This window comes from Engraulis encrasicolus, unplaced genomic scaffold (genome assembly GCF_034702125.1).
Source record: "Engraulis encrasicolus isolate BLACKSEA-1 unplaced genomic scaffold, IST_EnEncr_1.0 scaffold_205_np1212, whole genome shotgun sequence".
Taxonomy (NCBI): domain Eukaryota; kingdom Metazoa; phylum Chordata; class Actinopteri; order Clupeiformes; family Engraulidae; genus Engraulis; species Engraulis encrasicolus.
This window is the reverse complement of record NW_026945489.1, coordinates 42,206-50,162: the sequence shown is the minus strand read 5'-3', so window position 1 is coordinate 50,162 and position 7,957 is coordinate 42,206. Positions and strand designations below refer to the sequence as shown.

General features: G+C 43.9%; 2 long non-coding RNA genes and 1 pseudogene across 2 annotated transcripts; 2 read left to right on the top strand and 1 right to left on the bottom strand.

Moving 5' to 3' along the window:
* Positions 1-1,581, top strand: part of LOC134442682 (uncharacterized) — a 10,622-nt pseudogene extending 9,041 nt beyond the window's left edge.
* A 1,288-nt stretch (positions 1,582-2,869) lies between these two features.
* LOC134442680 (uncharacterized) lies at positions 2,870-6,692 on the top strand. Its single transcript, XR_010033442.1, has 5 exons — positions 2,870-3,446; positions 3,718-3,810; positions 5,107-5,246; positions 5,613-5,746; positions 5,871-6,692. It is a non-coding gene; the product is annotated as an uncharacterized LOC134442680 (long non-coding RNA).
* On the bottom strand, positions 6,597-7,957 carry LOC134442679 (uncharacterized). Its single transcript, XR_010033441.1, has 3 exons — positions 7,735-7,957; positions 7,141-7,309; positions 6,597-6,697 (listed from the first exon to the last, which is right to left on the bottom strand). It is a non-coding gene; the product is annotated as an uncharacterized LOC134442679 (long non-coding RNA).

Sequence of the window (7,957 nt, the reverse complement as noted above, 5' to 3'; positions counted from 1 at the left end):
TTTTTGGGGGAAAACACAGGTAGATCTGGTAATAACCTGCAATAGGGGAAGCGGCATGCGCCAGTTTTAAAGACGGAATGTCGTCGCCAAATGTAAAATCACCTCTCTCATGCTGACATGACGGGGCACTACTTCATTAGGCTACAATGTTGTTCATGTCTGTTTGACTCACACTATACGAGTGGTTCAATTTGTGTTTTTGTGCTCATCGCACAAATGAGACAGACAGGCTTGCTTGATAGGGCTACACAAAGCAAGCGACATCGGTCCACTCAAAATGGTCCGAACTCCGCCGCTTGATTTCATGTCTCCTCAGTCTCTCCATTACGGTTTATTAGTATTCTCTGTTTTGCTATTTTCGTTATTCTTAGCCCTGGCATTACAGATGAAGCAACTGTGATCAGTGAGGTTGTGGAAACGGTTGAATAGGCCTATGGTCCTAAATTGGAAGCGGCCGATGCCAGTTTTGAAGACAGAATGTCGTCGCCAAATTTAAAATTCGATCTCTCTCATGCTGGCGTCACGGGACACACTTAATTACAATGGTGTTCCTGTCTGATTGACTCGGTTTTAATTGTCTTTACCGGTTCAAATTGTAGTAGGTATGCAAACTCTGTATCCTGAGGATACCCGTTCCTGGCTTGAATAGTGCTGAAATAAGTGAGGGACGGATTGGGAGACGGTGAATGCAAGACAGAAAAAAGTCGAGTTTAAATTCACATTGTGGTCTTGTTTAGGGCTCACACTCGTGTTATTATCAAATGCCCTATCAAATGCCCAATGCTAAATAAAACATGCAATTTGCTGACTGTATTTCTACTACTACTAAAACTGGGGGACGGGCAAGGACGGAAGCACAAACAGACACAGGCAGACGCTGCTCTGCAAAAGCGGTGCTATACTGCCCCCCGCATTCCGAATGGCCACAGGGTGTAATGATCACGGTACGCTGCCGCGGCCCGGCACGGTAGTGAGCAGATTGAAGTTACACCATCTGTAAGACCCACCTGCCAACTGGCTAGTGACATTAAAATTATTACCAGCCACAGCATAGTTTTACCAGCATTTGGCCGGTTGGCAGGTGCCAGTGCCAAGCCCTGACACATACACACACACACACACACACACACACACAAAGCGCTGTTTCGCTCTGCGCCGTGCGGTGCAGACGGTGGTGGGCCGACGGGGACCCGCAGACGATCCAAAGGCAAAGGCAGTTCCCGTCCCAACATGAGACGCGCTGGCGAACTACCTGTGGTGGTCATAGGCTACGACGAGGAAGCATTGGTGATGTGGCACGTCATGGAGTTCGCCACAGATATCCAGCTGGACATGCTCCCAGGGTGTGGCTGGCCACTGCAACGGCTGGAGGGGTGGAGCCGGTGGGGGGCCCGTCTTACCGTTCACCAGGCATGCAGTGCAGTCCCGCCCCATAGCCTCAACCTCACCATCTATGCCAGGCCACCAGACTGAATCTCGGCACCGCTGCTTCATTTTGACGATGCCCAGGTGACCCTCATGCACCATGGCCAGCACGCGGGCTTGGAGGCTAGCGGGGATGACGGTGCGGTGGGCACGTGAGAGCTTGGTGGTCAGTACGCAGCGTAAAGGAACGACTGTATACTAATACAATACAATATACATCCATATCCATATATATACAATGAGGACCCAATCCTGGCCCCTCCTCTCCTAGGGACCAGTAAATACCACCCTACCATTGCTTCTTAATTAAAAGTTTGTTTTGAACACACAACATATTCCCATGTGTCCAGTTTTCACACTGTTACCTGTAGGACCATAAATGCAGAAATGCCTCTGCACACAAAATTGATAGGTTTTAATTGAAAACTGTCTCCAATAGCATATTTCACCATATGATCACTGTGAAGCACAGTGTTATTGTCACACAGTGTAATTCGTTGTAACTTGTCCAGTAGTGAAACATTGTGTAAGTCATCATCACTATTGTGCATTTCACTACACCAACTTCCCTATTGTGAGATGAAACCACACAATACTTTTACTCTGAAGTGGACTGAACTAGATTCCCAGAAGCATCTTCCGCAAGCGTCTGTTCTGTACAATGTGACAACTGCATGTGTCTCCTTGGAAGCATCTCATTCAGGTTTTGCTAACATGTCACTGATTCTTCAGAACAGGTTTTAATTTTGAAAGAAAAAAAGTTGCTCAAATCCAAAACATAGAGGAATATTAGCATAGACGAAGGTCTTGGCTCTGCAGCATTGTATTGGTCAAGCTCCCCAATGTATAAAATATAGGCTCTTACTTGGTTTTGCCAACACCGTCAGACACAATTAGAAGTAAAACATTTTTATTACTGTATTAAAGTGAATAATTACTTTCATATTTTAACTTAATTGTAGATACATATTGTAAGCATATTATTAAAGCATGTCAAAAACTTCCGTCAGATGTCAACACGGTCAGATTTTTGTCTGACAAAGAAAATCTGAAGGTGGTGATAAAAAAACTACTCTTTTACATAATATGTGAGCCATTTTGTTTTCGCTCTTAGGTGCTTCATGCCTCTTCTCAAAAAGTGTATATTCATTTAAATGAATGTAATATAGTGCAGTACTATTATAAAACACTGACAGTGGTGACCATGACAGGTTATGGGTGGGACAGTAACAGCAGAGAGAGTAGAGAGAGAGAGGCTCCATTGGCCCATTGTTTCCGGGTTCTATTATTGGGGGGGAAATCCCCCTTTAGGCAGACCTAGGCAGACCTGAGGACTGTTCTATTCAATGCTAGGAGCATTATGCCACGCCCCTTTAGGCAGACCGGAACCTGGTCACCTTAGGTGCCCATAGAAACCTATTATGTTGGCATATCTCTATACTTAAAGGTGGGATAGGAGATGTTTTTCTGGCACATATTTTACCATATCATCTGAAAAACTCCTCATGACGCCATAGCACCCATTGAAATAGAGTGTTTGGAAAAAAAACGAAATCTTTTGGTCCAGTGTAGAGGGCGTAGTCAGAAGAAAACGGCAACCAATAGAAGTAATACTCATCATCACTTCTATTGGTTTCTGACACGTCCATCAACCGCCAGCACTCACCCCTCCTCCCTGCGCGTTCACCGACTCGTGAACTTGACCGACCCCGCCCCCATCATTCATGCACACGCGACAAGGCTCATCATCACTCGGCTAGTAGCAAGGTAACGAGAGTTAGCAGCAGGCTGAACTACTTGGAAACTTTGGTGGCTTTTGCAGAGCTACAGGAAGAACTTTGGCTATTGGAACACTAGAACCATGTCAGGATAACATACTCCCTTGGATTATCATCGGACTCGCAAGACCAGACTCCAACACGGGCTGAAAATTTGAAATGGGACCTGACACTCTTGGACACAGATGTCGGCTACGGCAGCGGCTTCAAATACGCTTTGGTGACCATATTTCTAATCGAGAGGTGAGATAATATATTTGTCTGTATAATATTTTGTGAATTGGTTTAGGACACAGTGGTGTCTTTTTTTTAAGCAAGTATCCATTGAGAGGGGTCAGAGGATTAGCTCAAGCTCCAACATATCTAGCTGCTACCTTGCTTAACATAGCTGCTACCTCAATCGCTTTATTTTTTTGTGTTTTCCCCCCTGTGGCATTTATTCTGTGCACATGAACACGTTTTCAGAATTGCTTTGTGTAACTCAGACGGTTACTCTTGTGTGTTTTGCTGCTAGTTGTGCGAACGAGCCAGACAAACCAGCTGGGAGGAGGACGGAAGCACCCCTTCTCCATCCGCGTTCAGTTGCTAAATACGGATCCACCCCGTAGTAAGTAACCTACCATGTTTACGCACACATTACTTTGACCAGCAAAGCCCATGTCTTTCTAGTGGTTTACAAAAATATATCGTTTGCATGTTTTGCTTTGGTACGTCTCTGTTGTATGACTCTGGTAATAGTAGCAAGCACAAGCACAACCTGTTCGCCGCTCCAGCATTGCAAAATAGATTGCCTTGGGTTTTCAAATGTTTACATGATTGTGGGTGTAATGTTGTTAACTCGCTGATGTCGTTTTTGAGAAGACGGTAGTTTTGCATTTGATAAATACCACCTAATGACCATGACGGCTACACGGCAGATATTTATTGTGATGGCTACACTGAATGATCACATGGAGATGCCGGTACATTATTTGTTTTACCCTGGTTATATTGAAATGTTCTGCTTTGTCCATTCCAATGTGTGTTGTTTTCCATAGCTGTTCCTTGCTCCCGTTTCACAACATATCAAGGCTGCCAAGTAAATGAAGAATGAATCACCGCACACTGGTAGTTTATTTTATTCATGTTTGTGGGTGTAATTTCGTCCAGTTGCAGATACTACTATCCTTTTTGGAATGATCTGCCTTTGAAAAACAATGGTTCTATCTGACAAAAGCGAACAGATCCTGTAGTTGTAATTGATACACTAAATCAGTGTTTCTCAACCTTTTTTTAGGCGAGGCACCCTTTCAATTCATGGAAAATTTCAAGGCACCCCAAACCAAGTAGCCATAAAGCATCACATCCGATACCACACAAGCTTAGAATGTAACACATTTGGAGACACACAACCTAGTAGCACGACCTACGTTCAAAGTTGCAGCTGGGGTGACCAATATTTACTTTATTGTGCGTAAATGGCAGATCAAAGATTCCACTGACTAACATTAACTTATCAATTTTGACAAATATGTTTTATGTTATATAATTTATCAGCCACGTTTCCGCGGCACCCCTGAGGGGGCCCTACGGCACCCCAGGGTGCCCCGGCACCCCTGTTGAGAAACACTGCACTAAATTATGATATTTCTATGTGTGCGCGCGCACGCGCCAAGTTTTCAATTCAACACACTGGGACACTTTTCAGTCTTTGAGGTTGCTGGAATCAACACAGACTACCTCCATGCACCTTATCAGAACACTTTGCATGTTTTTGTATACTTGTCCCCTTTGTGTATTGCTGCTAATCTTTCTCTTTCTAGGTTCTGTTGGTTGCATGCAGATTGTGCCAGATGATTTATCTGTCTATGGTCTAAGCATGGGCTCTGTGCTAATATGCAATTTGTGCTCTTTTTTCCCTCAGGTCAACAGCCGACAGAGTCCTTCCACAACCACATACTTATGCCAATAAAAGCCACATCTTTTCTCCTCCAATCCAAGAAGCCTGGACTGCAGTCACCATCTCAACACACCAACCAAGAGAAAGGCGGATGGCTCAATTCAGTATGTAGTTCTGCAAATATTCTCAAAGGTCTTCACAGCCCCCCATGGTGCAGAATGCATTTACATTTATTTGTGTAAGGTCAAAACAATGCTGATTACAGAACATAACTAGGGCCATGAATGAAATTTGAGGTAGCAGCCAGCCATCACCTGATGGTGAGAGGTGGTCCTAAGATCATAGAGAAGCAGGTTGAAATCCCATCCTTACCTCTCCCTACCTACACCTCCATCCACAGCTGAAGTGCACTTGAGCAAGGCACACAAGTCCACTTAGGTCCTGGGACTGTAGCCAACACCCTGTAAAACCCTGCTGTGTAATTTGATGTAATGAAGCCCTAATATAGTCTAACACATTGCTTGTTACAGATATGGAAAATTGCACAATAAAAGTTCCAGGACAAGAAGGCTGCATACTGTGAACGTCAACCTTCAGGGCACCGTCCTGCGCAGAAGACTTTCTACCCTAAGAGGGATGGCTGACCGCAGACACTCACAACCAGGTGAGCCCAGATAAAGGAGTTATTTTTGGTGTCCCTGCCCCAACAACCCAGGTTACTTACATTTAAAATGTCACTGGAGCTACTGTCAGATATGTGATTTCTAATTCTGTTTATCTTTTTACAGCACAGACGCCTCCAACCTCAAACTAGGCCCTTCACAGTTGCTGCACTTACCCACCTTCCCAGAGTTTTTGTGTGGTAATGACAACTGTAAATATAGTATAAAGTAATGTATCTAGTGTCATGTGTAATACATTGTTTAAATTGTCCATTGTCCATTGCTTCCATTTCAATGACAGTAAATATTGGTGGACACAATTTGACTGTGTGGCTTTTTTTAATTCATTCTCTGACTGAAAATGCATGGTTACATAATTTATATATTCCACAAGACCACAATCAGAAGAACATTTGACAGGTTGCATTTATTTTCTATGTATGAAAAAAACAATGGTAACAAGACAAACGTGGTTCCAAACCAAACAGGTGAGATGTACAGATGAATGCTCCTACAGATAATGAAAAATAATAAAAGTCTGCACACTGCCGGTTTGTGTGTTTTATACCGTACTCTGTATAAAACTTTTATATTGCTCTAGTGGAGCAGGGTAACCCTGGCTTATCCTGGGTATTGTACTGTGTATTACAACGTCAGCCCTGTTCAAGTGCCCCATACTGTCTGTAGGCTGCATGCCTGAAGAGACCGTTTCTCTCACCTGGTCCTACATCAGCCCAAAGTCTTATCAAAACTGAGAACACCACAGCATTTCCTTTCAATGTTCATGGGCATCTCCTTACAGATTGCGCAGAGGCGCCAGGTTGGTTGTGCTACTGGGCTGTGACTGAGGACCAGATGTCATGTGCCAGGTCGAACATCAAACTGGGGTCACGGGTCAGGGCACGCTGCAGTAACCGATGGGATTGCTTCAAATTCAATGATTGAATCAAGGCCTGCAAAGCAATAAATACATTTTATGTAGTGCATTTTCTATTTGATGATGGGGACTAAATAACTCTATTGACAATAAGACCAATATGGACATAAGCAATCATTATTGTGTATATAAAGATGTGCCAATTGTATGCATACAACGTTTTCAGTCAATTTCTTACAAACTGGTGTTGTGCCAGGGGTTACACAGATGTATGAAGTAGATGGGCTTTTATGGATGTACTTGAACTACCACTGGTGTTGTGTACCTACAACCATGTAATATCACACTACTACTCATAGGAGTAGAAATATTGTAATGGTTATCACAACAGTGTACTCGTGTAGCCTACTCGTGTTGCGATATAGAGTACATCCGTTGTGATAACATCCATTACAATACTTACACATCTGGAGGAATGCAGCAGGACAATGTTATTGAGGGATGAATGTACATCCTTACAGTTAGCAGGGCGTCAATTCTGTTGGAGTCTCCCTAATACCCCCGACCTCTGCTGCGTCTATCTTCCTCCTCCTCCATCTCTGGCCATTGGTCCTACTGGGCTGTTAGGTCGTTATGATTGTGATGGGCCAGGAAAGTCAGAGCTGGAGCTCTCGTGGTCGTGGAAGGTCTAAAGCATATGAAAATATCGTCAGCCAAAACAATTTCATTAGCGTTGATCAGTTCGGTTGTTTTTCTTTACTCCCTCTGTCCCTGTGTCTACGCGTGCAACCCAAGTGAAATCTGAAGTCATAGCCTAAAACACTACGGATTGTGGTGTCGGGTATATATAATACAATAGTAAAATGTATACTGCGGTACACATCTGTCAAAATAAATCCATGTGTCAGTACTGTAGCTACTGGCTAGAACTACTGTCTAGGGATGACAGTATAGCATCTGTCATCAGTGTTAGGAAGTTAGAATGAGATATCTAAGTAACACGTATCAAGTCAAGTTCAATAACTAATCTAGTATACATCTACTGTCATCAATATTTCTTGAAATGGCAACCATGACGGCCTGTGCGTTTATTGTGATGTTGAACATTCTTACCGTAGCCGGAGACAGTGCCATGGCTGGAAGTTAGCTTGGCTAGTCGCTTTGTCGTGGTTTCTAGCCCGCCCCCCCGCCTCGTGAGCTCTCGTGGGTTCCCGGGATAATCCGAACACTTGACAGACTGCATGCGCGTTCATGTGTTTTGAAGGCGTGGCTTTGAGGGGAGGGCTGAAGGGAGAGGCGGGCTGTGTATTTTCAAAAATATAGCTCACAGGAACCG